The sequence below is a fragment of the Rhinoderma darwinii genome, unplaced genomic scaffold (assembly GCF_050947455.1).
Source record: "Rhinoderma darwinii isolate aRhiDar2 unplaced genomic scaffold, aRhiDar2.hap1 Scaffold_595, whole genome shotgun sequence".
In the NCBI taxonomy this organism is placed as follows: domain Eukaryota; kingdom Metazoa; phylum Chordata; class Amphibia; order Anura; family Rhinodermatidae; genus Rhinoderma; species Rhinoderma darwinii.
The window spans coordinates 13,397-40,616 of NW_027464149.1; the positions used below are offsets into that span (position 1 = coordinate 13,397).

Genomic DNA, 27,220 nt, shown 5'->3' on the forward strand with positions numbered 1-27,220 from the left:
AATCAATCAATCAATCAATCAATCAATCAATCAATCAATCAATCAATCAATCAGTGGCTGGCTCAGGTGCAGCTCTTTAACTTACCTAAAAGGGAGGGCGGAGAGAAGACAAGGAAGGTGAATGAGGTGTTCCAATGTGAAATGCCGGAAACACAGAAACACAGACGACACACAACAAGAGGTGGCAATCTATTCATTAATTGCATTTAATCAATGAGCTCATTATCACTCATGCATTGTCCAACAGGTGTTGAAATAATGGGATTAAAAGGGGAGATCCCTTCAGAAAGACAGAAACAATAGCAAAGACAAAAAACACTTTTGGAATCTGCTTTTAGTCAACACATAAGGAAAGGGTGCACCGGTCCTGGAAATACTGCAATACCAGGTCAATGCGTGGAGTGGACAGAGCAAGCTCTATTTCCATCTCCCTGTTCTAAAAATCCATTTAATATATGGTCCCCAGATAGGGGACGTATCAGATATTAAACTGATAAGAACAGATACTACACTTGATCTTAGCCAAAAGGCCGAGAAGCGATAACCCGAACGGGCCGCGCGTTGCCCGAGCCTGCCCGATACTGCTGTTCAGCCCTTGCAGCGATTCAGCCTACTTCTAGGCAATTCCATGGGGCCCTGCAGGCTCACACACTCACAGCTACACGGGAGGTGAATAAAGGCCGGAGAGGAAGCCAGACAGGATTTGCTTCTTTTGCTTGCACCACAATGCAGTGCTGAAAGAGGAGGAATCTACATAAAAACGCCTTCCTGGCAACGCCCAAATGCCCTGCTGCCATGCAGATAAACACTGGCAGCGGCAGCAAGTGCATGCCCACAGCCACCCCTTGTTCCTTCACACCTTGTATCAGCTGTAATCCAGTCCAGTCCAGTGCTGCCTGCTGAGCAGCACTGACCAACACTGCCTGGGCCCAGGCTTTTATCTCTGAGGCCCCATTATGATGTCAGAAAGCTGGCTCTGGAATCCTGAGGGCTCCACTATGACACGTGCAAAGTTCCGTCTGAACTTTATATAAGACGGTGAGGCTCAGTCAGTCACTCAGTGTTGCCTGAGAGGGCAACACTGCAACAGCCGGCCGCCAGGCTGTCTTTTTTTTGCACAGCTAGTTGCCTCCAGGAGGCCACAAGAGGGAGACAAGGGACTGCAAAATGGAAAATAGGCATCCACCAACTTTACAGACAACTTCTCCTTGCTCCTACAACCTCCATCCTTGCACAGTTTGTTATTCTTCTAGGTAACATAGTAACAAATCCAAATTGCTGCTCTCTTTGTAGGCAAGCAAGGCTTTGTTGCAACTGCAATTCTTACTTCTTCTTGAAATGTAGGGACGACAGTACATTCCATCACATCCATCTAGTGTACACAGGTAGGTCCATTGTGGCGGGCAGGCGAGCGGGCGGGCTGCTTTATTGGCTGTTTGCTGTTCCCCTACTCCACTCCACTATTTGACTGTTGTGCTGCATCAATCAATCAATCAATCAATCAATCAATCAATCAATCAATCAATCAATCAATCAATCAGTGGCTGGCTCAGGTGCAGCTCTTTAACTTACCTAAAAGGGAGGGCGGAGAGAAGACAAGGAAGGTGAATGAGGTGTTCCAATGTGAAATGCCGGAAACACAGAAACACAGACGACACACAACAAGAGGTGGCAATCTATTCATTAATTGCATTTAATCAATGAGCTCATTATCACTCATGCATTGTCCAACAGGTGTTGAAATAATGGGATTAAAAGGGGAGATCCCTTCAGAAAGACAGAAACAATAGCAAAGACAAAAAACACTTTTGGAATCTGCTTTTAGTCAACACATAAGGAAAGGGTGCACCGGTCCTGGAAATACTGCAATACCAGGTCAATGCGTGGAGTGGACAGAGCAAGCTCTATTTCCATCTCCCTGTTCTAAAAATCCATTTAATATATGGTCCCCAGATAGGGGACGTATCAGATATTAAACTGATAAAAACAGATACTACACTTGATCTTAGCCAAAAGGCCGAGAAGCGATAACCCGAACGGGCCGCGCGTTGCCCGAGCCTGCCCGATACTGCTGTTCAGCCCTTGCAGCGATTCAGCCTACTTCTAGGCAATTCCATGGGGCCCTGCAGGCTCACACACTCACAGCTACACGGGAGGTGAATAAAGGCCGGAGAGGAAGCCAGACAGGATTTGCTTCTTTTGCTTGCACCACAATGCAGTGCTGAAAGAGGAGGAATCTACATAAAAACGCCTTCCTGGCAACGCCCAAATGCCCTGCTGCCATGCAGATAAACACTGGCAGCGGCAGCAAGTGCATGCCCACAGCCACCCCTTGTTCCTTCACACCTTGTATCAGCTGTAATCCAGTCCAGTCCAGTGCTGCCTGCTGAGCAGCACTGACCAACACTGCCTGGGCCCAGGCTTTTATCTCTGAGGCCCCATTATGATGTCAGAAAGCTGGCTCTGGAATCCTGAGGGCTCCACTATGACACGTGCAAAGTTCCGTCTGAACTTTATATAAGACGGTGAGGCTCAGTCAGTCACTCAGTGTTGCCTGAGAGGGCAACACTGCAACAGCCGGCCGCCAGGCTGTCTTTTTTTTGCACAGCTAGTTGCCTCCAGGAGGCCACAAGAGGGAGACAAGGGACTGCAAAATGGAAAATAGGCATCCACCAACTTTACAGACAACTTCTCCTTGCTCCTACAACCTCCATCCTTGCACAGTTTGTTATTCTTCTAGGTAACATAGTAACAAATCCAAATTGCTGCTCTCTTTGTAGGCAAGCAAGGCTTTGTTGCAACTGCAATTCTTACTTCTTCTTGAAATGTAGGGACGACAGTACATTCCATCACATCCATCTAGTGTACACAGGTAGGTCCATTGTGGCGGGCAGGCGAGCGGGCGGGCTGCTTTATTGGCTGTTTGCTGTTCCCCTACTCCACTCCACTATTTGACTGTTGTGCTGCATCAATCAATCAATCAATCAATCAATCAATCAATCAATCAATCAATCAATCAGTGGCTGGCTCAGGTGCAGCTCTTTAACTTACCTAAAAGGGAGGGCGGAGAGAAGACAAGGAAGGTGAATGAGGTGTTCCAATGTGAAATGCCGGAAACACAGAAACACAGACGACACACAACAAGAGGTGGCAATCTATTCATTAATTGCATTTAATCAATGAGCTCATTATCACTCATGCATTGTCCAACAGGTGTTGAAATAATGGGATTAAAAGGGGAGATCCCTTCAGAAAGACAGAAACAATAGCAAAGACAAAAAACACTTTTGGAATCTGCTTTTAGTCAACACATAAGGAAAGGGTGCACCGGTCCTGGAAATACTGCAATACCAGGTCAATGCGTGGAGTGGACAGAGCAAGCTCTATTTCCATCTCCCTGTTCTAAAAATCCATTTAATATATGGTCCCCAGATAGGGGACGTATCAGATATTAAACTGATAAGAACAGATACTACACTTGATCTTAGCCAAAAGGCCGAGAAGCGATAACCCGAACGGGCCGCGCGTTGCCCGAGCCTGCCCGATACTGCTGTTCAGCCCTTGCAGCGATTCAGCCTACTTCTAGGCAATTCCATGGGGCCCTGCAGGCTCACACACTCACAGCTACACGGGAGGTGAATAAAGGCCGGAGAGGAAGCCAGACAGGATTTGCTTCTTTTGCTTGCACCACAATGCAGTGCTGAAAGAGGAGGAATCTACATAAAAACGCCTTCCTGGCAACGCCCAAATGCCCTGCTGCCATGCAGATAAACACTGGCAGCGGCAGCAAGTGCATGCCCACAGCCACCCCTTGTTCCTTCACACCTTGTATCAGCTGTAATCCAGTCCAGTCCAGTGCTGCCTGCTGAGCAGCACTGACCAACACTGCCTGGGCCCAGGCTTTTATCTCTGAGGCCCCATTATGATGTCAGAAAGCTGGCTCTGGAATCCTGAGGGCTCCACTATGACACGTGCAAAGTTCCGTCTGAACTTTATATAAGACGGTGAGGCTCAGTCAGTCACTCAGTGTTGCCTGAGAGGGCAACACTGCAACAGCCGGCCGCCAGGCTGTCTTTTTTTTGCACAGCTAGTTGCCTCCAGGAGGCCACAAGAGGGAGACAAGGGACTGCAAAATGGAAAATAGGCATCCACCAACTTTACAGACAACTTCTCCTTGCTCCTACAACCTCCATCCTTGCACAGTTTGTTATTCTTCTAGGTAACATAGTAACAAATCCAAATTGCTGCTCTCTTTGTAGGCAAGCAAGGCTTTGTTGCAACTGCAATTCTTACTTCTTCTTGAAATGTAGGGACGACAGTACATTCCATCACATCCATCTAGTGTACACAGGTAGGTCCATTGTGGCGGGCAGGCGAGCGGGCGGGCTGCTTTATTGGCTGTTTGCTGTTCCCCTACTCCACTCCACTATTTGACTGTTGTGCTGCATCAATCAATCAATCAATCAATCAATCAATCAATCAATCAATCAATCAATCAGTGGCTGGCTCAGGTGCAGCTCTTTAACTTACCTAAAAGGGAGGGCGGAGAGAAGACAAGGAAGGTGAATGAGGTGTTCCAATGTGAAATGCCGGAAACACAGAAACACAGACGACACACAACAAGAGGTGGCAATCTATTCATTAATTGCATTTAATCAATGAGCTCATTATCACTCATGCATTGTCCAACAGGTGTTGAAATAATGGGATTAAAAGGGGAGATCCCTTCAGAAAGACAGAAACAATAGCAAAGACAAAAAACACTTTTGGAATCTGCTTTTAGTCAACACATAAGGAAAGGGTGCACCGGTCCTGGAAATACTGCAATACCAGGTCAATGCGTGGAGTGGACAGAGCAAGCTCTATTTCCATCTCCCTGTTCTAAAAATCCATTTAATATATGGTCCCCAGATAGGGGACGTATCAGATATTAAACTGATAAGAACAGATACTACACTTGATCTTAGCCAAAAGGCCGAGAAGCGATAACCCGAACGGGCCGCGCGTTGCCCGAGCCTGCCCGATACTGCTGTTCAGCCCTTGCAGCGATTCAGCCTACTTCTAGGCAATTCCATGGGGCCCTGCAGGCTCACACACTCACAGCTACACGGGAGGTGAATAAAGGCCGGAGAGGAAGCCAGACAGGATTTGCTTCTTTTGCTTGCACCACAATGCAGTGCTGAAAGAGGAGGAATCTACATAAAAACGCCTTCCTGGCAACGCCCAAATGCCCTGCTGCCATGCAGATAAACACTGGCAGCGGCAGCAAGTGCATGCCCACAGCCACCCCTTGTTCCTTCACACCTTGTATCAGCTGTAATCCAGTCCAGTCCAGTGCTGCCTGCTGAGCAGCACTGACCAACACTGCCTGGGCCCAGGCTTTTATCTCTGAGGCCCCATTATGATGTCAGAAAGCTGGCTCTGGAATCCTGAGGGCTCCACTATGACACGTGCAAAGTTCCGTCTGAACTTTATATAAGACGGTGAGGCTCAGTCAGTCACTCAGTGTTGCCTGAGAGGGCAACACTGCAACAGCCGGCCGCCAGGCTGTCTTTTTTTTGCACAGCTAGTTGCCTCCAGGAGGCCACAAGAGGGAGACAAGGGACTGCAAAATGGAAAATAGGCATCCACCAACTTTACAGACAACTTCTCCTTGCTCCTACAACCTCCATCCTTGCACAGTTTGTTATTCTTCTAGGTAACATAGTAACAAATCCAAATTGCTGCTCTCTTTGTAGGCAAGCAAGGCTTTGTTGCAACTGCAATTCTTACTTCTTCTTGAAATGTAGGGACGACAGTACATTCCATCACATCCATCTAGTGTACACAGGTAGGTCCATTGTGGCGGGCAGGCGAGCGGGCGGGCTGCTTTATTGGCTGTTTGCTGTTCCCCTACTCCACTCCACTATTTGACTGTTGTGCTGCATCAATCAATCAATCAATCAATCAATCAATCAGTGGCTGGCTCAGGTGCAGCTCTTTAACTTACCTAAAAGGGAGGGCGGAGAGAAGACAAGGAAGGTGAATGAGGTGTTCCAATGTGAAATGCCGGAAACACAGAAACACAGACGACACACAACAAGAGGTGGCAATCTATTCATTAATTGCATTTAATCAATGAGCTCATTATCACTCATGCATTGTCCAACAGGTGTTGAAATAATGGGATTAAAAAGGGAGATCCCTTCAGAAAGACAGAAACAATAGCAAAGACAAAAAACACTTTTGGAATCTGCTTTTAGTCAACACATAAGGAAAGGGTGCACCGGTCCTGGAAATACTGCAATACCAGGTCAATGCGTGGAGTGGACAGAGCAAGCTCTATTTCCATCTCCCTGTTCTAAAAATCCATTTAATATATCGTCCCCAGATAGGGGACGTATCAGATATTAAACTGATAAGAACAGATACTACACTTGATCTTAGCCAAAAGGCCGAGAAGCGATAACCCGAACGGGCCGCGCGTTGCCCGAGCCTGCCCGATACTGCTGTTCAGCCCTTGCAGCGATTCAGCCTACTTCTAGGCAATTCCATGGGGCCCTGCAGGCTCACACACTCACAGCTACACGGGAGGTGAATAAAGGCCGGAGAGGAAGCCAGACAGGATTTGCTTCTTTTGCTTGCACCACAATGCAGTGCTGAAAGAGGAGGAATCTACATAAAAACGCCTTCCTGGCAACGCCCAAATGCCCTGCTGCCATGCAGATAAACACTGGCAGCGGCAGCAAGTGCATGCCCACAGCCACCCCTTGTTCCTTCACACCTTGTATCAGCTGTAATCCAGTCCAGTCCAGTGCTGCCTGCTGAGCAGCACTGACCAACACTGCCTGGGCCCAGGCTTTTATCTCTGAGGCCCCATTATGATGTCAGAAAGCGGGCTCTGGAATCCTGAGGGCTCCACTATGACACGTGCAAAGTTCCGTCTGAACTTTATATAAGACGGTGAGGCTCAGTCAGTCACTCAGTGTTGCCTGAGAGGGCAACACTGCAACAGCCGGCCGCCAGGCTGTCTTTTTTTTGCACAGCTAGTTGCCTCCAGGAGGCCACAAGAGGGAGACAAGGGACTGCAAAATGGAAAATAGGCATCCACCAACTTTACAGACAACTTCTCCTTGCTCCTACAACCTCCATCCTTGCACAGTTTGTTATTCTTCTAGGTAACATAGTAACAAATCCAAATTGCTGCTCTCTTTGTAGGCAAGCAAGGCTTTGTTGCAACTGCAATTCTTACTTCTTCTTGAAATGTAGGGACGACAGTACATTCCATCACATCCATCTAGTGTACACAGGTAGGTCCATTGTGGCGGGCAGGCGAGCGGGCGGGCTGCTTTATTGGCTGTTTGCTGTTCCCCTACTCCACTCCACTATTTGACTGTTGTGCTGCATCAATCAATCAATCAATCAATCAATCAATCAATCAGTGGCTGGCTCAGGTGCAGCTCTTTAACTTACCTAAAAGGGAGGGCGGAGAGAAGACAAGGAAGGTGAATGAGGTGTTCCAATGTGAAATGCCGGAAACACAGAAACACAGACGACACACAACAAGAGGTGGCAATCTATTCATTAATTGCATTTAATCAATGAGCTCATTATCACTCATGCATTGTCCAACAGGTGTTGAAATAATGGGATTAAAAGGGGAGATCCCTTCAGAAAGACAGAAACAATAGCAAAGACAAAAAACACTTTTGGAATCTGCTTTTAGTCAACACATAAGGAAAGGGTGCACCGGTCCTGGAAATACTGCAATACCAGGTCAATGCGTGGAGTGGACAGAGCAAGCTCTATTTCCATCTCCCTGTTCTAAAAATCCATTTAATATATGGTCCCCAGATAGGGGACGTATCAGATATTAAACTGATAAGAACAGATACTACACTTGATCTTAGCCAAAAGGCCGAGAAGCGATAACCCGAACGGGCCGCGCGTTGCCCGAGCCTGCCCGATACTGCTGTTCAGCCCCTGCAGCGATTCAGCCTACTTCTAGGCAATTCCATGGGGCCCTGCAGGCTCACACACTCACAGCTACACGGGAGGTGAATAAAGGCCGGAGAGGAAGCCAGACAGGATTTGCTTCTTTTGCTTGCACCACAATGCAGTGCTGAAAGAGGAGGAATCTACATAAAAACGCCTTCCTGGCAACGCCCAAATGCCCTGCTGCCATGCAGATAAACACTGGCAGCGGCAGCAAGTGCATGCCCACAGCCACCCCTTGTTCCTTCACACCTTGTATCAGCTGTAATCCAGTCCAGTCCAGTGCTGCCTGCTGAGCAGCACTGACCAACACTGCCTGGGCCCAGGCTTTTATCTCTGAGGCCCCATTATGATGTCAGAAAGCTGGCTCTGGAATCCTGAGGGCTCCACTATGACACGTGCAAAGTTCCGTCTGAACTTTATATAAGACGGTGAGGCTCAGTCAGTCACTCAGTGTTGCCTGAGAGGGCAACACTGCAACAGCCGGCCGCCAGGCTGTCTTTTTTTTGCACAGCTAGTTGCCTCCAGGAGGCCACAAGAGGGAGACAAGGGACTGCAAAATGGAAAATAGGCATCCACCAACTTTACAGACAACTTCTCCTTGCTCCTACAACCTCCATCCTTGCACAGTTTGTTATTCTTCTAGGTAACATAGTAACAAATCCAAATTGCTGCTCTCTTTGTAGGCAAGCAAGGCTTTGTTGCAACTGCAATTCTTACTTCTTCTTGAAATGTAGGGACGACAGTACATTCCATCACATCCATCTAGTGTACACAGGTAGGTCCATTGTGGCGGGCAGGCGAGCGGGCGGGCTGCTTTATTGGCTGTTTGCTGTTCCCCTACTCCACTCCACTATTTGACTGTTGTGCTGCATCAATCAATCAATCAATCAATCAATCAATCAATCAATCAATCAATCAATCAGTGGCTGGCTCAGGTGCAGCTCTTTAACTTACCTAAAAGGGAGGGCGGAGAGAAGACAAGGAAGGTGAATGAGGTGTTCCAATGTGAAATGCCGGAAACACAGAAACACAGACGACACACAACAAGAGGTGGCAATCTATTCATTAATTGCATTTAATCAATGAGCTCATTATCACTCATGCATTGTCCAACAGGTGTTGAAATAATGGGATTAAAAGGGGAGATCCCTTCAGAAAGACAGAAACAATAGCAAAGACAAAAAACACTTTTGGAATCTGCTTTTAGTCAACACATAAGGAAAGGGTGCTCCGGTCCTGGAAATACTGCAATACCAGGTCAATGCGTGGAGTGGACAGAGCAAGCTCTATTTCCATCTCCCTGTTCTAAAAATCCATTTAATATATGGTCCCCAGATAGGGGACGTATCAGATATTAAACTGATAAGAACAGATACTACACTTGATCTTAGCCAAAAGGCCGAGAAGCGATAACCCGAACGGGCCGCGCGTTGCCCGAGCCTGCCCGATACTGCTGTTCAGCCCTTGCAGCGATTCAGCCTACTTCTAGGCAATTCCATGGGGCCCTGCAGGCTCACACACTCACAGCTACACGGGAGGTGAATAAAGGCCGGAGAGGAAGCCAGACAGGATTTGCTTCTTTTGCTTGCACCACAATGCAGTGCTGAAAGAGGAGGAATCTACATAAAAACGCCTTCCTGGCAACGCCCAAATGCCCTGCTGCCATGCAGATAAACACTGGCAGCGGCAGCAAGTGCATGCCCACAGCCACCCCTTGTTCCTTCACACCTTGTATCAGCTGTAATCCAGTCCAGTCCAGTGCTGCCTGCTGAGCAGCACTGACCAACACTGCCTGGGCCCAGGCTTTTATCTCTGAGGCCCCATTATGATGTCAGAAAGCTGGCTCTGGAATCCTGAGGGCTCCACTATGACACGTGCAAAGTTCCGTCTGAACTTTATATAAGACGGTGAGGCTCAGTCAGTCACTCAGTGTTGCCTGAGAGGGCAACACTGCAACAGCCGGCCGCCAGGCTGTCTTTTTTTTGCACAGCTAGTTGCCTCCAGGAGGCCACAAGAGGGAGACAAGGGACTGCAAAATGGAAAATAGGCATCCACCAACTTTACAGACAACTTCTCCTTGCTCCTACAACCTCCATCCTTGCACAGTTTGTTATTCTTCTAGGTAACATAGTAACAAATCCAAATTGCTGCTCTCTTTGTAGGCAAGCAAGGCTTTGTTGCAACTGCAATTCTTACTTCTTCTTGAAATGTAGGGACGACAGTACATTCCATCACATCCATCTAGTGTACACAGGTAGGTCCATTGTGGCGGGCAGGCGAGCGGGCGGGCTGCTTTATTGGCTGTTTGCTGTTCCCCTACTCCACTCCACTATTTGACTGTTGTGCTGCATCAATCAATCAATCAATCAATCAATCAATCAATCAATCAGTGGCTGGCTCAGGTGCAGCTCTTTAACTTACCTAAAAGGGAGGGCGGAGAGAAGACAAGGAAGGTGAATGAGGTGTTCCAATGTGAAATGCCGGAAACACAGAAACACAGACGACACACAACAAGAGGTGGCAATCTATTCATTAATTGCATTTAATCAATGAGCTCATTATCACTCATGCATTGTCCAACAGGTGTTGAAATAATGGGATTAAAAGGGGAGATCCCTTCAGAAAGACAGAAACAATAGCAAAGACAAAAAACACTTTTGGAATCTGCTTTTAGTCAACACATAAGGAAAGGGTGCACCGGTCCTGGAAATACTGCAATACCAGGTCAATGCGTGGAGTGGACAGAGCAAGCTCTATTTCCATCTCCCTGTTCTAAAAATCCATTTAATATATGGTCCCCAGATAGGGGACGTATCAGATATTAAACTGATAAGAACAGATACTACACTTGATCTTAGCCAAAAGGCCGAGAAGCGATAACCCGAACGGGCCGCGCGTTGCCCGAGCCTGCCCGATACTGCTGTTCAGCCCTTGCAGCGATTCAGCCTACTTCTAGGCAATTCCATGGGGCCCTGCAGGCTCACACACTCACAGCTACACGGGAGGTGAATAAAGGCCGGAGAGGAAGCCAGACAGGATTTGCTTCTTTTGCTTGCACCACAATGCAGTGCTGAAAGAGGAGGAATCTACATAAAAACGCCTTCCTGGCAACGCCCAAATGCCCTGCTGCCATGCAGATAAACACTGGCAGCGGCAGCAAGTGCATGCCCACAGCCACCCCTTGTTCCTTCACACCTTGTATCAGCTGTAATCCAGTCCAGTCCAGTGCTGCCTGCTGAGTAGCACTGACCAACACTGCCTGGGCCCAGGCTTTTATCTCTGAGGCCCCATTATGATGTCAGAAAGCTGGCTCTGGAATCCTGAGGGCTCCACTATGACACGTGCAAAGTTCCGTCTGAACTTTATATAAGACGGTGAGGCTCAGTCAGTCACTCAGTGTTGCCTGAGAGGGCAACACTGCAACAGCCGGCCGCCAGGCTGTCTTTTTTTTGCACAGCTAGTTGCCTCCAGGAGGCCACAAGAGGGAGACAAGGGACTGCAAAATGGAAAATAGGCATCCACCAACTTTACAGACAACTTCTCCTTGCTCCTACAACCTCTATCCTTGCACAGTTTGTTATTCTTCTAGGTAACATAGTAACAAATCCAAATTGCTGCTCTCTTTGTAGGCAAGCAAGGCTTTGTTGCAACTGCAATTCTTACTTCTTCTTGAAATGTAGGGACGACAGTACATTCCATCACATCCATCTAGTGTACACAGGTAGGTCCATTGTGGCGGGCAGGCGAGCGGGCGGGCTGCTTTATTGGCTGTTTGCTGTTCCCCTACTCCACTCCACTATTTGACTGTTGTGCTGCATCAATCAATCAATCAATCAATCAATCAATCAATCAATCAATCAATCAATCAATCAATCAATCAATCAGTGGCTGGCTCAGGTGCAGCTCTTTAACTTACCTAAAAGGGAGGGCGGAGAGAAGACAAGGAAGGTGAATGAGGTGTTCCAATGTGAAATGCCGGAAACACAGAAACACAGACGACACACAACAAGAGGTGGCAATCTATTCATTAATTGCATTTAATCAATGAGCTCATTATCACTCATGCATTGTCCAACAGGTGTTGAAATAATGGGATTAAAAGGGGAGATCCCTTCAGAAAGACAGAAACAATAGCAAAGACAAAAAACACTTTTGGAATCTGCTTTTAGTCAACACATAAGGAAAGGGTGCACCGGTCCTGGAAATACTGCAATACCAGGTCAATGCGTGGAGTGGACAGAGCAAGCTCTACTTCCATCTCCCTGTTCTAAAAATCCATTTAATATATGGTCCCCAGATAGGGGACGTATCAGATATTAAACTGATAAGAACAGATACTACACTTGATCTTAGCCAAAAGGCCGAGAAGCGATAACCCGAACGGGCCGCGCGTTGCCCGAGCCTGCCCGATACTGCTGTTCAGCCCTTGCAGCGATTCAGCCTACTTCTAGGCAATTCCATGGGGCCCTGCAGGCTCACACACTCACAGCTACACGGGAGGTGAATAAAGGCCGGAGAGGAAGCCAGACAGGATTTGCTTCTTTTGCTTGCACCACAATGCAGTGCTGAAAGAGGAGGAATCTACATAAAAACGCCTTCCTGGCAACGCCCAAATGCCCTGCTGCCATGCAGATAAACACTGGCAGCGGCAGCAAGTGCATGCCCACAGCCACCCCTTGTTCCTTCTCACCTTGTATCAGCTGTAATCCAGTCCAGTCCAGTGCTGCCTGCTGAGCAGCACTGACCAACACTGCCTGGGCCCAGGCTTTTATCTCTGAGGCCCCATTATGATGTCAGAAAGCTGGCTCTGGAATCCTGAGGGCTCCACTATGACACGTGCAAAGTTCCGTCTGAACTTTATATAAGACGGTGAGGCTCAGTCAGTCACTCAGTGTTGCCTGAGAGGGCAACACTGCAACAGCCGGCCGCCAGGCTGTCTTTTTTTTGCACAGCTAGTTGCCTCCAGGAGGCCACAAGAGGGAGACAAGGGACTGCAAAATGGAAAATAGGCATCCACCAACTTTACAGACAACTTCTCCTTGCTCCTACAACCTCCATCCTTGCACAGTTTGTTATTCTTCTAGGTAACATAGTAACAAATCCAAATTGCTGCTCTCTTTGTAGGCAAGCAAGGCTTTGTTGCAACTGCAATTCTTACTTCTTCTTGAAATGTAGGGACGACAGTACATTCCATCACATCCATCTAGTGTACACAGGTAGGTCCATTGTGGCGGGCAGGCGAGCGGGCGGGCTGCTTTATTGGCTGTTTGCTGTTCCCCTACTCCACTCCACTATTTGACTGTTGTGCTGCATCAATCAATCAATCAATCAATCAATCAATCAATCAATCAATCAATCAATCAATCAATCAATCAATCAGTGGCTGGCTCAGGTGCAGCTCTTTAACTTACCTAAAAGGGAGGGCGGAGAGAAGACAAGGAAGGTGAATGAGGTGTTCCAATGTGAAATGCCGGAAACACAGAAACACAGACGACACACAACAAGAGGTGGCAATCTATTCATTAATTGCATTTAATCAATGAGCTCATTACAGTGGCGGACACAGACTGCAAAAGGCCCCTGTGCAGATAATGTGCCAGGGCCCCCCCCCCCCCCACCCCGCAAACTTCTCATGGCCGACGGTCCGCTTTCAGCTGCATCGCTGGGTCTCCTAAGTGACCCAACAATGCAGCACTAGCAGCCGGGGCGTCACTAAGGCTGGGTTCACACACACACTATTTACGGACGTAATTTGGGCGTTTTAGCATTGAATTACATCCGAAAATGCGGCTCAAAAGCGTCGGAAAACATCTGCCCATTCATTTGAATGGGTCTTACGATGTTCTGTGCCGATGGTCATTTTTTTTTACGCGCCGCTGTCGAAAGGCGGCGCGTAAAAAACTGCCTGTCACTTCTTCAGATGTAAATGGAGCCGTTTTCCATGGACTCCATGGAAAACCAGCTTCAATTACTTCCGTAGTGGACGCAGCAAAAGACGCCTGCACATGCCATTACGGCTGAAATTACGGTGCTGTTTTCTCCTGAAAACAGCACAGTAATTTCAGCCGTAACAGACGCTGCCGTGTGAACATACCCTCAGGGCTTAAAATGTCCGGGAAATAGCCCCAATACATATGTGTCCGCCCCAAAAAAAAGTGTGTGTATAGGAGACAGCATAGCATATCTATAGCACTACGACCCTATAAACTATGGATAGGATTAGATACAGTGGCTGAGCAGACAGTATCACACATGATAGGATTAGATACAGTGGCTCAGAAGGCAGTATCACACATGATAGGATTAGATACACAGCTCAGCAGACAGTATCACACATGATAGGATTAGATACAGTGGCCCAGCAGACAGTATCACACATGATAGGATTAGATACAGTGGCTCAGCAGACAGTACCACACATGATAGGATTAGATACAGTGGCTCAGCAGACAGTACCACACATGATAGGATTAGATACAGTGGCTCAGCAGACAGTATCACACATGATAGGATTAGATACAGTGGCTCAGCAGACAGTACCACACATTATAGGATTAGATACAGTGGCTCAGCAGACAGTATCACACATGATAGGATTAGATACAGTGGCTCAGCAGACAGTATCACACATGATCGGATTAGATATAGGGCCCAGCACAGTATCATACATGATTGGATTAGATACACAGCTCAGCAGACTGTATCACACATGATAGGATTAGATACAGGGCCCAGCTCGCTGACATTGCGGCTCCAGCGCTGGACCCAGGAAAGGTAAGAATAATAATTTTGCTTCTTTATGTGTTACTGATTATTTTTGTGTGTTTGTGTTTTTTTTACAGGTTCGGTTGTTGGACTTCGGATACGAGGACTTCAATGACGGCGTTTTTTTTATTCTCAATAAAATGGTTAATGAGGGTTGTGTTTTTATTTCAATAAAAAAAATTTCTATGTGCTTGTATCTTTTTAAACTTTATTATCACCGCCTTAGTAATGGCCGCTGGCTGATTGACAACCTCCATTACTAAGGCGAGGCTTAATGTTAGCCGGTGCAGAGTCTACACTAACCCCCATTATTACCCCGGTACCCACCGCCACCAGGGGTACTGGGAAGAGCCGGGTACAAACCAGTACCCGACCAGCTGTAGTGACGGGCAGGCACCGGGGTGGCCGCAGGCTGGTAGTATTAGGCTGGGGAAGGCCAAAAACAGTGGCCCTTCCCACCCTTGTAATGCTGCCTGCTGCTGCTGTGTTGTATCTGGCTGGTTATGAAAATTGGGGGGGACCCGACATCGTTCTTTCCAATTATTTTTTAAATGACGTGGCGTCCCCCCCATTTTCATAACCAGCCAGATACAATAAAGCAGCAGCAGCCTAGCATCACCAGGGTAGGAAGGGCCACTGTATCTGGCCTTTCCCCTCCTGATAATACCAGCCTGCGGCCACCCCAGTGGCCGACCATCACTACAGATGGTCAGGTACTGGATCGTACCCGGCTCTTCCCAGCACCCCTGGTGGCGGTGGGTACCGGGGTAATAAAGGGGGTTAGTGTTAGCCTCTGCACCGGCTAACACTAAGCCCTGCCTTAGCAATGGATGCTGTCAATCAGCCGGCGGCCATTACTAAGGCGGTAGTAATATAGTTTAAAAAAAACCACAAAGACATAGAAAAAATATTTTATTGAAATAAAAAAAAAAAACACAACCCTCATTAACCATTTTATTAATAAAAAAAAAAGCTGTCATCGAAGTAGTCCTGGAATCCGCCGTAGTCCAACGACCGAACCTGTAAGAAAACACACAAAAAATGATTAGTAACACATGTGTTAGGGTATGTGCACACACACTAATTACGTCCGGAATTGACGGACGTATTTCGGCCGCAAGTACCGGACCGAACACACTGCAGGGAGCCGGGCTCCTAGCATCATAGTTATGTACGACGCTAGGAGTCCCTGCCTCGCTGCCGGACAACTGTCCGGTACTGAAAACATGATTACAGTACAGGACAGTTGTCCCACAGCGAGGCAGGGACTCCTAGCGTCGTACATAAGTACGACGCTAGGAGCCCGGCTCCCTGCAGTGTGTTCGGTCCGGTACTTGCGGCCGAAATACATCCGTCACTTACGGACGTAATTAGTGTCTGTGCACATACCCTAAGGCTTAGATACAGGGCCCATGTGTGATACTGTCTGTGGGACCCTGTATCTAAGCCTACCACAAGGTAGGCTTAGATACAGGGTCCAGCAGACAGTAATCTTATACAGTATAAGATTACTGTGTGCTGGGGCCCTGTATCTAAACCTACAGTGTGGTAGGCTTAGATACAGGGCCCAGCAGACAGGATCACGCATGGGCCATGTATCTAAGCCTACCATGTGATTGGCTTAGATACAGGGCCCAGCAGACAGCATCACACAATCTGTGATCCTGTCTCATGGGCCCCCTAAGCCTGCTACATCGTAGGCTTAGGGGTTGTGCAGTCCCTAAACATTGATGGCCTATCCTCAGGATAGGCCATCAATAGCTGATGTGTCGCCCGGGACCCGCAAATCAGCTGTTTTGAAGGGGCCGCAGCACTCGTACGAGAGCTGCTTCCCCTTCATTTCACTACTCGCCCACACTGTGAATCGCCGAAACCGATTCACAGTGTGACCGGAATGAAGTGACAGGAATGAAGGGGAGCAGCTCTCGTACGAGTGCTGCGGCCCCTTCAAAACAGCTGATTGGCGGGTCCCAGGAGTCGGACCCCGCCAGTCAGGGCTATCTTACCTTCCTCTTCGGCCGCGGCGGGAGTTCTGTAGTCTCGATGCTGTGCGCGGCGGCATAGCGCTGTGACGTCATGCGCTGCGCACAGCGCCTGACGTCAGGACCTCCGCTGCGATCCGGAACCAGGAAGGTAAGTAAAGTATGTTACTATAGTAACAGGGGCCCGCGGCCCGAGTTACTATAGTAACTTTTTATTGATGTGGTGCGGGGGGCCGTGGGCCCCCCTGGCTTCGGGGCCCGGTCGCAATTGCGACCGCTGCGACCCCTATAGCTACGCCAGTGGTCCACGGGCCTCTGTCTCAGTCCTCAGCATCGCGCAGCTGAGAACTGAGTCGGCCAGCAGAGGAACGGGCCCCCTTCCCACGCGGGGCCCTTGTGCAGCTGCACCGGCTGCACATGCGGTATGTCCGCCCCTGGCTCATTATCACTCATGCATTGTCCAACAGGTGTTGAAATAATGGGATTAAAAGGGGAGATCCCTTCAGAAAGACAGAAACAATAGCAAAGACAAAAAACACTTTTGGAATCTGCTTTTAGTCAACACATAAGGAAAGGGTGCACCGGTCCTGGAAATACTGCAATACCAGGTCAATGCGTGGAGTGGACAGAGCAAGCTCTATTTCCATCTCCCTGTTCTAAAAATCCATTTAATATATGGTCCCCAGATAGGGGACGTATCAGATATTAAACTGATAAGAACAGATACTACACTTGATCTTAGCCAAAAGGCCGAGAAGCGATAACCCGAACGGGCCGCGCGTTGCCCGAGCCTGCCCGATACTGCTGTTCAGCCCTTGCAGCGATTCAGCCTACTTCTAGGCAATTCCATGGGGCCCTGCAGGCTCACACACTCACAGCTACACGGGAGGTGAATAAAGGCCGGAGAGGAAGCCAGACAGGATTTGCTTCTTTTGCTTGCACCACAATGCAGTGCTGAAAGAGGAGGAATCTACATAAAAACGCCTTCCTGGCAACGCCCAAATGCCCTGCTGCCATGCAGATAAACACTGGCAGCGGCAGCAAGTGCATGCCCACAGCCACCCCTTGTTCCTTCACACCTTGTATCAGCTGTAATCCAGTCCAGTCCAGTGCTGCCTGCTGAGCAGCACTGACCAACACTGCCTGGGCCCAGGCTTTTATCTCTGAGGCCCCATTATGATGTCAGAAAGCTGGCTCTGGAATCCTGAGGGCTCCACTATGACACGTGCAAAGTTCCGTCTGAACTTTATATAAGACGGTGAGGCTCAGTCAGTCACTCAGTGTTGCCTGAGAGGGCAACACTGCAACAGCCGGCCGCCAGGCTGTCTTTTTTTTGCACAGCTAGTTGCCTCCAGGAGGCCACAAGAGGGAGACAAGGGACTGCAAAATGGAAAATAGGCATCCACCAACTTTACAGACAACTTCTCCTTGCTCCTACAACCTCCATCCTTGCACAGTTTGTTATTCTTCTAGGTAACATAGTAACAAATCCAAATTGCTGCTCTCTTTGTAGGCAAGCAAGGCTTTGTTGCAACTGCAATTCTTACTTCTTCTTGAAATGTAGGGACGACAGTACATTCCATCACATCCATCTAGTGTACACAGGTAGGTCCATTGTGGCGGGCAGGCGAGCGGGCGGGCTGCTTTATTGGCTGTTTGCTGTTCCCCTACTCCACTCCACTATTTGACTGTTGTGCTGCATCAATCAATCAATCAATCAATCAATCAATCAATCAATCAATCAATCAATCAATCAATCAGTGGCTGGCTCAGGTGCAGCTCTTTAACTTACCTAAAAGGGAGGGCGGAGAGAAGACAAGGAAGGTGAATGAGGTGTTCCAATGTGAAATGCCGGAAACACAGAAACACAGACGACACACAACAAGAGGTGGCAATCTATTCATTAATTGCATTTAATCAATGAGCTCATTATCACTCATGCATTGTCCAACAGGTGTTGAAATAATGGGATTAAAAGGGGAGATCCCTTCAGAAAGACAGAAACAATAGCAAAGACAAAAAACACTTTTGGAATCTGCTTTTAGTCAACACATAAGGAAAGGGTGCACCGGTCCTGGAAATACTGCAATACCAGGTCAATGCGTGGAGTGGACAGAGCAAGCTCTATTTCCATCTCCCTGTTCTAAAAATCCATTTAATATATGGTCCCCAGATAGGGGACGTATCAGATATTAAACTGATAAGAACAGATACTACACTTGATCTTAGCCAAAAGGCCGAGAAGCGATAACCCGAACGGGCCGCGCGTTGCCCGAGCCTGCCCGATACTGCTGTTCAGCCCTTGCAGCGATTCAGCCTACTTCTAGGCAATTCCATGGGGCCCTGCAGGCTCACACACTCACAGCTACACGGGAGGTGAATAAAGGCCGGAGAGGAAGCCAGACAGGATTTGCTTCTTTTGCTTGCACCACAATGCAGTGCTGAAAGAGGAGGAATCTACATAAAAACGCCTTCCTGGCAACGCCCAAATGCCCTGCTGCCATGCAGATAAACACTGGCAGCGGCAGCAAGTGCATGCCCACAGCCACCCCTTGTTCCTTCACACCTTGTATCAGCTGTAATCCAGTCCAGTCCAGTGCTGCCTGCTGAGCAGCACTGACCAACACTGCCTGGGCCCAGGCTTTTATCTCTGAGGCCCCATTATGATGTCAGAAAGCTGGCTCTGGAATCCTGAGGGCTCCACTATGACACGTGCAAAGTTCCGTCTGAACTTTATATAAGACGGTGAGGCTCAGTCAGTCACTCAGTGTTGCCTGAGAGGGCAACACTGCAACAGCCGGCCGCCAGGCTGTCTTTTTTTTGCACAGCTAGTTGCCTCCAGGAGGCCACAAGAGGGAGACAAGGGACTGCAAAATGGAAAATAGGCATCCACCAACTTTACAGACAACTTCTCCTTGCTCCTACAACCTCCATCCTTGCACAGTTTGTTATTCTTCTAGGTAACATAGTAACAAATCCAAATTGCTGCTCTCTTTGTAGGCAAGCAAGGCTTTGTTGCAACTGCAATTCTTACTTCTTCTTGAAATGTAGGGACGACAGTACATTCCATCACATCCATCTAGTGTACACAGGTAGGTCCATTGTGGCGGGCAGGCGAGCGGGCGGGCTGCTTTATTGGCTGTTTGCTGTTCCCCTACTCCACTCCACTATTTGACTGTTGTGCTGCATCAATCAATCAATCAATCAATCAATCAATCAATCAATCAATCAATCAATCAGTGGCTGGCTCAGGTGCAGCTCTTTAACTTACCTAAAAGGGAGGGCGGAGAGAAGACAAGGAAGGTGAATGAGGTGTTCCAATGTGAAATGCCGGAAACACAGAAACACAGACGACACACAACAAGAGGTGGCAATCTATTCATTAATTGCATTTAATCAATGAGCTCATTATCACTCATGCATTGTCCAACAGGTGTTGAAATAATGGGATTAAAAGGGGAGATCCCTTCAGAAAGACAGAAACAATAGCAAAGACAAAAAACACTTTTGGAATCTGCTTTTAGTCAACACATAAGGAAAGGGTGCACCGGTCCTGGAAATACTGCAATAACAGGTCAATGCGTGGAGTGGACAGAGCAAGCTCTATTTCCATCTCCCTGTTCTAAAAATCCATTTAATATATGGTCCCCAGATAGGGGACGTATCAGATATTAAACTGATAAGAACAGATACTACACTTGATCTTAGCCAAAAGGCCGAGAAGCGATAACCCGAACGGGCCGCGCGTTGCCCGAGCCTGCCCGATACTGCTGTTCAGCCCTTGCAGCGATTCAGCCTACTTCTAGGCAATTCCATGGGGCCCTGCAGGCTCACACACTCACAGCTACACGGGAGGTGAATAAAGGCCGGAGAGGAAGCCAGACAGGATTTGCTTCTTTTGCTTGCACCACAATGCAGTGCTGAAAGAGGAGGAATCTACATAAAAACGCCTTCCTGGCAACGCCCAAATGCCCTGCTGCCATGCAGATAAACACTGGCAGCGGCAGCAAGTGCATGCCCACAGCCACCCCTTGTTCCTTCACACCTTGTATCAGCTGTAATCCAGTCCAGTCCAGTGCTGCCTGCTGAGCAGCACTGACCAACACTGCCTGGGCCCAGGCTTTTATCTCTGAGGCCCCATTATGATGTCAGAAAGCTGGCTCTGGAATCCTGAGGGCTCCACTATGACACGTGCAAAGTTCCGTCTGAACTTTATATAAGACGGTGAGGCTCAGTCAGTCACTCAGTGTTGCCTGAGAGGGCAACACTGCAACAGCCGGCCGCCAGGCTGTCTTTTTTTTGCACAGCTAGTTGCCTCCAGGAGGCCACAAGAGGGAGACAAGGGACTGCAAAATGGAAAATAGGCATCCACCAACTTTACAGACAACTTCTCCTTGCTCCTACAACCTCCATCCTTGCACAGTTTGTTATTCTTCTAGGTAACATAGTAACAAATCCAAATTGCTGCTCTCTTTGTAGGCAAGCAAGGCTTTGTTGCAACTGCAATTCTTACTTCTTCTTGAAATGTAGGGACGACAGTACATTCCATCACATCCATCTAGTGTACACAGGTAGGTCCATTGTGGCGGGCAGGCGAGCGGGCGGGCTGCTTTATTGGCTGTTTGCTGTTCCCCTACTCCACTCCACTATTTGACTGTTGTGCTGCATCAATCAATCAATCAATCAATCAATCAATCAATCAATCAATCAATCAATCAATCAGTGGCTGGCTCAGGTGCAGCTCTTTAACTTACCTAAAAGGGAGGGCGGAGAGAAGACAAGGAAGGTGAATGAGGTGTTCCAATGTGAAATGCCGGAAACACAGAAACACAGACGACACACAACAAGAGGTGGCAATCTATTCATTAATTGCATTTAATCAATGAGCTCATTATCACTCATGCATTGTCCAACAGGTGTTGAAATAATGGGATTAAAAGGGGAGATCCCTTCAGAAAGACAGAAACAATAGCAAAGACAAAAAACACTTTTGGAATCTGCTTTTAGTCAACACATAAGGAAAGGGTGCACCGGTCCTGGAAATACTGCAATACCAGGTCAATGCGTGGAGTGGACAGAGCAAGCTCTATTTCCATCTCCCTGTTCTAAAAATCCATTTAATATATGGTCCCCAGATAGGGGACGTATCAGATATTAAACTGATAAGAACAGATACTACACTTGATCTTAGCCAAAAGGCCGAGAAGCGATAACCCGAACGGGCCGTGCGTTGCCCGAGCCTGCCCGATACTGCTGTTCAGCCCTTGCAGCGATTCAGCCTACTTCTAGGCAATTCCATGGGGCCCTGCAGGCTCACACACTCACAGCTACACGGGAGGTGAATAAAGGCCGGAGAGGAAGCCAGACAGGATTTGCTTCTTTTGCTTGCACCACAATGCAGTGCTGAAAGAGGAGGAATCTACATAAAAACGCCTTCCTGGCAACGCCCAAATGCCCTGCTGCCATGCAGATAAACACTGGCAGCGGCAGCAAGTGCATGCCCACAGCCACCCCTTGTTCCTTCACACCTTGTATCAGCTGTAATCCAGTCCAGTCCAGTGCTGCCTGCTGAGCAGCACTGACCAACACTGCCTGGGCCCAGGCTTTTATCTCTGAGGCCCCATTATGATGTCAGAAAGCTGGCTCTGGAATCCTGAGGGCTCCACTATGACACGTGCAAAGTTCCGTCTGAACTTTATATAAGACGGTGAGGCTCAGTCAGTCACTCAGTGTTGCCTGAGAGGGCAACACTGCAACAGCCGGCCGCCAGGCTGTCTTTTTTTTGCACAGCTAGTTGCCTCCAGGAGGCCACAAGAGGGAGACAAGGGACTGCAAAATGGAAAATAGGCATCCACCAACTTTACAGACAACTTCTCCTTGCTCCTACAACCTCCATCCTTGCACAGTTTGTTATTCTTCTAGGTAACATAGTAACAAATCCAAATTGCTGCTCTCTTTGTAGGCAAGCAAGGCTTTGTTGCAACTGCAATTCTTACTTCTTCTTGAAATGTAGGGACGACAGTACATTCCATCACATCCATCTAGTGTACACAGGTAGGTCCATTGTGGCGGGCAGGCGAGCGGGCGGGCTGCTTTATTGGCTGTTTGCTGTTCCCCTACTCCACTCCACTATTTGACTGTTGTGCTGCATCAATCAATCAATCAATCAATCAATCAATCAATCAATCAATCAATCAGTGGCTGGCTCAGGTGCAGCTCTTTAACTTACCTAAAAGGGAGGGCGGAGAGAAGACAAGGAAGGTGAATGAGGTGTTCCAATGTGAAATGCCGGAAACACAGAAACACAGACGACACACAACAAGAGGTGGCAATCTATTCATTAATTGCATTTAATCAATGAGCTCATTATCACTCATGCATTGTCCAACAGGTGTTGAAATAATGGGATTAAAAGGGGAGATCCCTTCAGAAAGACAGAAACAATAGCAAAGACAAAAAACACTTTTGGAATCTGCTTTTAGTCAACACATAAGGAAAGGGTGCACCGGTCCTGGAAATACTGCAATACCAGGTCAATGCGTGGAGTGGACAGAGCAAGCTCTATTTCCATCTCCCTGTTCTAAAAATCCATTTAATATATGGTCCCCAGATAGGGGACGTATCAGATATTAAACTGATAAGAACAGATACTACACTTGATCTTAGCCAAAAGGCCGAGAAGCGATAACCCGAACGGGCCGCGCGTTGCCCGAGCCTGCCCGATACTGCTGTTCAGCCCTTGCAGCGATTCAGCCTACTTCTAGGCAATTCCATGGGGCCCTGCAGGCTCACACACTCACAGCTACACGGGAGGTGAATAAAGGCCGGAGAGGAAGCCAGACAGGATTTGCTTCTTTTGCTTGCACCACAATGCAGTGCTGAAAGAGGAGGAATCTACATAAAAACGCCTTCCTGGCAACGCCCAAATGCCCTGCTGCCATGCAGATAAACACTGGCAGCGGCAGCAAGTGCATGCCCACAGCCACCCCTTGTTCCTTCACACCTTGTATCAGCTGTAATCCAGTCCAGTCCAGTGCTGCCTGCTGAGCAGCACTGACCAACACTGCCTGGGCCCAGGCTTTTATCTCTGAGGCCCCATTATGATGTCAGAAAGCTGGCTCTGGAATCCTGAGGGCTCCACTATGACACGTGCAAAGTTCCGTCTGAACTTTATATAAGACGGTGAGGCTCAGTCAGTCACTCAGTGTTGCCTGAGAGGGCAACACTGCAACAGCCGGCCGCCAGGCTGTCTTTTTTTTGCACAGCTAGTTGCCTCCAGGAGGCCACAAGAGGGAGACAAGGGACTGCAAAATGGAAAATAGGCATCCACCAACTTTACAGACAACTTCTCCTTGCTCCTACAACCTCCATCCTTGCACAGTTTGTTATTCTTCTAGGTAACATAGTAACAAATCCAAATTGCTGCTCTCTTTGTAGGCAAGCAAGGCTTTGTTGCAACTGCAATTCTTACTTCTTCTTGAAATGTAGGGACGACAGTACATTCCATCACATCCATCTAGTGTACACAGGTAGGTCCATTGTGGCGGGCAGGCGAGCGGGCGGGCTGCTTTATTGGCTGTTTGCTGTTCCCCTACTCCACTCCACTATTTGACTGTTGTGCTGCATCAATCAATCAATCAATCAATCAATCAATCAATCAATCAATCAATCAATCAATCAGTGGCTGACTCAGGTGCAGCTCTTTAACTTACCTAAAAGGGAGGGCGGAGAGAAGACAAGGAAGGTGAATGAGGTGTTCCAATGTGAAATGCCGGAAACACAGAAACACAGACGACACACAACAAGAGGTGGCAATCTATTCATTAATTGCATTTAATCAATGAGCTCATTATCACTCATGCATTGTCCAACAGGTGTTGAAATAATGGGATTAAAAGGGGAGATCCCTTCAGAAAGACAGAAACAATAGCAAAGACAAAAAACACTTTTGGAATCTGCTTTTAGTCAACACATAAGGAAAGGGTGCACCGGTCCTGGAAATACTGCAATACCAGGTCAATGCGTGGAGTGGACAGAGCAAGCTCTATTTCCATCTCCCTGTTCTAAAAATCCATTTAATATATGGTCCCCAGATAGGGGACGTATCAGATATTAAACTGATAAGAACAGATACTACACTTGATCTTAGCCAAAAGGCCGAGAAGCGATAACCCGAACGGGCCGTGCGTTGCCCGAGCCTGCCCGATACTGCTGTTCAGCCCTTGCAGCGATTCAGCCTACTTCTAGGCAATTCCATGGGGCCCTGCAGGCTCACACACTCACAGCTACACGGGAGGTGAATAAAGGCCGGAGAGGAAGCCAGACAGGATTTGCTTCTTTTGCTTGCACCACAATGCAGTGCTGAAAGAGGAGGAATCTACATAAAAACGCCTTCCTGGCAACGCCCAAATGCCCTGCTGCCATGCAGATAAACACTGGCAGCGGCAGCAAGTGCATGCCCACAGCCACCCCTTGTTCCTTCACACCTTGTATCAGCTGTAATCCAGTCCAGTCCAGTGCTGCCTGCTGAGCAGCACTGACCAACACTGCCTGGGCCCAGGCTTTTATCTCTGAGGCCCCATTATGATGTCAGAAAGCTGGCTCTGGAATCCTGAGGGCTCCACTATGACACGTGCAAAGTTCCGTCTGAACTTTATATAAGACGGTGAGGCTCAGTCAGTCACTCAGTGTTGCCTGAGAGGGCAACACTGCAACAGCCGGCCGCCAGGCTGTCTTTTTTTTGCACAGCTAGTTGCCTCCAGGAGGCCACAAGAGGGAGACAAGGGACTGCAAAATGGAAAATAGGCATCCACCAACTTTACAGACAACTTCTCCTTGCTCCTACAACCTCCATCCTTGCACAGTTTGTTATTCTTCTAGGTAACATAGTAACAAATCCAAATTGCTGCTCTCTTTGTAGGCAAGCAAGGCTTTGTTGCAACTGCAATTCTTACTTCTTCTTGAAATGTAGGGACGACAGTACATTCCATCACATCCATCTAGTGTACACAGGTAATGTCCATTGTGGCGGGCAGGCGAGCGGGCGGGCTGCTTTATTGGCTGTTTGCTGTTCCCCTACTCCACTCCACTATTTGACTGTTGTGCTGCATCAATCAATCAATCAATCAATCAATCAATCAATCAATCAGTGGCTGGCTCAGGTGCAGCTCTTTAACTTACCTAAAAGGGAGGGCGGAGAGAAGACAAGGAAGGTGAATGAGGTGTTCCAATGTGAAATGCCGGAAACACAGAAACACAGACGACACACAACAAGAGGTGGCAATCTATTCATTAATTGCATTTAATCAATGAGCTCATTATCACTCATGCATTGTCCAACAGGTGTTGAAATAATGGGATTAAAAGGGGAGATCCCTTCAGAAAGACAGAAACAATAGCAAAGACAAAAAACACTTTTGGAATCTGCTTTTAGTCAACACATAAGGAAAGGGTGCACCGGTCCTGGAAATACTGCAATACCAGGTCAATGCGTGGAGTGGACAGAGCAAGCTCTATTTCCATCTCCCTGTTCTAAAAATCCATTTAATATATGGTCCCCAGATAGGGGACGTATCAGATATTAAACTGATAAGAACAGATACTACACTTGATCTTAGCCAAAAGGCCGAGAAGCGATAACCCGAACGGGCCGCGCGTTGCCCGAGCCTGCCCGATACTGCTGTTCAGCCCTTGCAGCGATTCAGCCTACTTCTAGGCAATTCCATGGGGCCCTGCAGGCTCACACACTCACAGCTACACGGGAGGTGAATAAAGGCCGGAGAGGAAGCCAGACAGGATTTGCTTCTTTTGCTTGCACCACAATGCAGTGCTGAAAGAGGAGGAATCTACATAAAAACGCCTTCCTGGCAACGCCCAAATGCCCTGCTGCCATGCAGATAAACACTGGCAGCGGCAGCAAGTGCATGCCCACAGCCACCCCTTGTTCCTTCACACCTTGTATCAGCTGTAATCCAGTCCAGTCCAGTGCTGCCTGCTGAGCAGCACTGACCAACACTGCCTGGGCCCAGGCTTTTATCTCTGAGGCCCCATTATGATGTCAGAAAGCTGGCTCTGGAATCCTGAGGGCTCCACTATGACACGTGCAAAGTTCCGTCTGAACTTTATATAAGACGGTGAGGCTCAGTCAGTCACTCAGTGTTGCCTGAGAGGGCAACACTGCAACAGCCGGCCGCCAGGCTGTCTTTTTTTTGCACAGCTAGTTGCCTCCAGGAGGCCACAAGAGGGAGACAAGGGACTGCAAAATGGAAAATAGGCATCCACCAACTTTACAGACAACTTCTCCTTGCTCCTACAACCTCCATCCTTGCACAGTTTGTTATTCTTCTAGGTAACATAGTAACAAATCCAAATTGCTGCTCTCTTTGTAGGCAAGCAAGGCTTTGTTGCAACTGCAATTCTTACTTCTTCTTGAAATGTAGGGACGACAGTACATTCCATCACATCCATCTAGTGTACACAGGTAGGTCCATTGTGGC

General features: G+C 48.1%; 16 non-coding genes across 16 annotated transcripts; all 16 read right to left on the bottom strand.

Moving 5' to 3' along the window:
• Window positions 1-351: 351 nt before the first annotated feature.
• LOC142725344 (U2 spliceosomal RNA) lies at window positions 352-542 on the bottom strand. Its single transcript, XR_012876444.1, has one exon. It is a non-coding gene; the product is annotated as a U2 spliceosomal RNA (small nuclear RNA).
• A 1,296-nt stretch (window positions 543-1,838) lies between these two features.
• Window positions 1,839-2,029, bottom strand: LOC142725375 (U2 spliceosomal RNA). The gene has a single exon (XR_012876472.1). It is a non-coding gene; the product is annotated as a U2 spliceosomal RNA (small nuclear RNA).
• A 1,288-nt stretch (window positions 2,030-3,317) lies between these two features.
• LOC142725356 (U2 spliceosomal RNA) lies at window positions 3,318-3,508 on the bottom strand. Its single transcript, XR_012876455.1, has one exon. It is a non-coding gene; the product is annotated as a U2 spliceosomal RNA (small nuclear RNA).
• Window positions 3,509-4,796: 1,288 nt separating this feature from the next.
• LOC142725368 (U2 spliceosomal RNA) lies at window positions 4,797-4,987 on the bottom strand. The gene has a single exon (XR_012876466.1). It is a non-coding gene; the product is annotated as a U2 spliceosomal RNA (small nuclear RNA).
• A 1,268-nt stretch (window positions 4,988-6,255) lies between these two features.
• On the bottom strand, window positions 6,256-6,446 carry LOC142725364 (U2 spliceosomal RNA). The gene has a single exon (XR_012876462.1). It is a non-coding gene; the product is annotated as a U2 spliceosomal RNA (small nuclear RNA).
• A 1,272-nt stretch (window positions 6,447-7,718) lies between these two features.
• Window positions 7,719-7,909, bottom strand: LOC142725380 (U2 spliceosomal RNA). Its single transcript, XR_012876477.1, has one exon. It is a non-coding gene; the product is annotated as a U2 spliceosomal RNA (small nuclear RNA).
• Window positions 7,910-9,197: 1,288 nt separating this feature from the next.
• Window positions 9,198-9,388, bottom strand: LOC142725374 (U2 spliceosomal RNA). Its single transcript, XR_012876471.1, has one exon. It is a non-coding gene; the product is annotated as a U2 spliceosomal RNA (small nuclear RNA).
• A 1,276-nt stretch (window positions 9,389-10,664) lies between these two features.
• Window positions 10,665-10,855, bottom strand: LOC142725382 (U2 spliceosomal RNA). Its single transcript, XR_012876479.1, has one exon. It is a non-coding gene; the product is annotated as a U2 spliceosomal RNA (small nuclear RNA).
• Window positions 10,856-12,159: 1,304 nt separating this feature from the next.
• Window positions 12,160-12,350, bottom strand: LOC142725365 (U2 spliceosomal RNA). Its single transcript, XR_012876463.1, has one exon. It is a non-coding gene; the product is annotated as a U2 spliceosomal RNA (small nuclear RNA).
• Window positions 12,351-17,295: 4,945 nt separating this feature from the next.
• On the bottom strand, window positions 17,296-17,486 carry LOC142725384 (U2 spliceosomal RNA). The gene has a single exon (XR_012876480.1). It is a non-coding gene; the product is annotated as a U2 spliceosomal RNA (small nuclear RNA).
• Window positions 17,487-18,782: 1,296 nt separating this feature from the next.
• Window positions 18,783-18,973, bottom strand: LOC142725385 (U2 spliceosomal RNA). The gene has a single exon (XR_012876481.1). It is a non-coding gene; the product is annotated as a U2 spliceosomal RNA (small nuclear RNA).
• Window positions 18,974-20,261: 1,288 nt separating this feature from the next.
• LOC142725376 (U2 spliceosomal RNA) lies at window positions 20,262-20,452 on the bottom strand. Its single transcript, XR_012876473.1, has one exon. It is a non-coding gene; the product is annotated as a U2 spliceosomal RNA (small nuclear RNA).
• A 1,292-nt stretch (window positions 20,453-21,744) lies between these two features.
• On the bottom strand, window positions 21,745-21,935 carry LOC142725386 (U2 spliceosomal RNA). The gene has a single exon (XR_012876482.1). It is a non-coding gene; the product is annotated as a U2 spliceosomal RNA (small nuclear RNA).
• Window positions 21,936-23,219: 1,284 nt separating this feature from the next.
• Window positions 23,220-23,410, bottom strand: LOC142725388 (U2 spliceosomal RNA). The gene has a single exon (XR_012876484.1). It is a non-coding gene; the product is annotated as a U2 spliceosomal RNA (small nuclear RNA).
• Window positions 23,411-24,702: 1,292 nt separating this feature from the next.
• LOC142725389 (U2 spliceosomal RNA) lies at window positions 24,703-24,893 on the bottom strand. The gene has a single exon (XR_012876485.1). It is a non-coding gene; the product is annotated as a U2 spliceosomal RNA (small nuclear RNA).
• A 1,277-nt stretch (window positions 24,894-26,170) lies between these two features.
• Window positions 26,171-26,361, bottom strand: LOC142725390 (U2 spliceosomal RNA). Its single transcript, XR_012876486.1, has one exon. It is a non-coding gene; the product is annotated as a U2 spliceosomal RNA (small nuclear RNA).
• Between the last annotated feature and the right edge of the window lie 859 nt (window positions 26,362-27,220).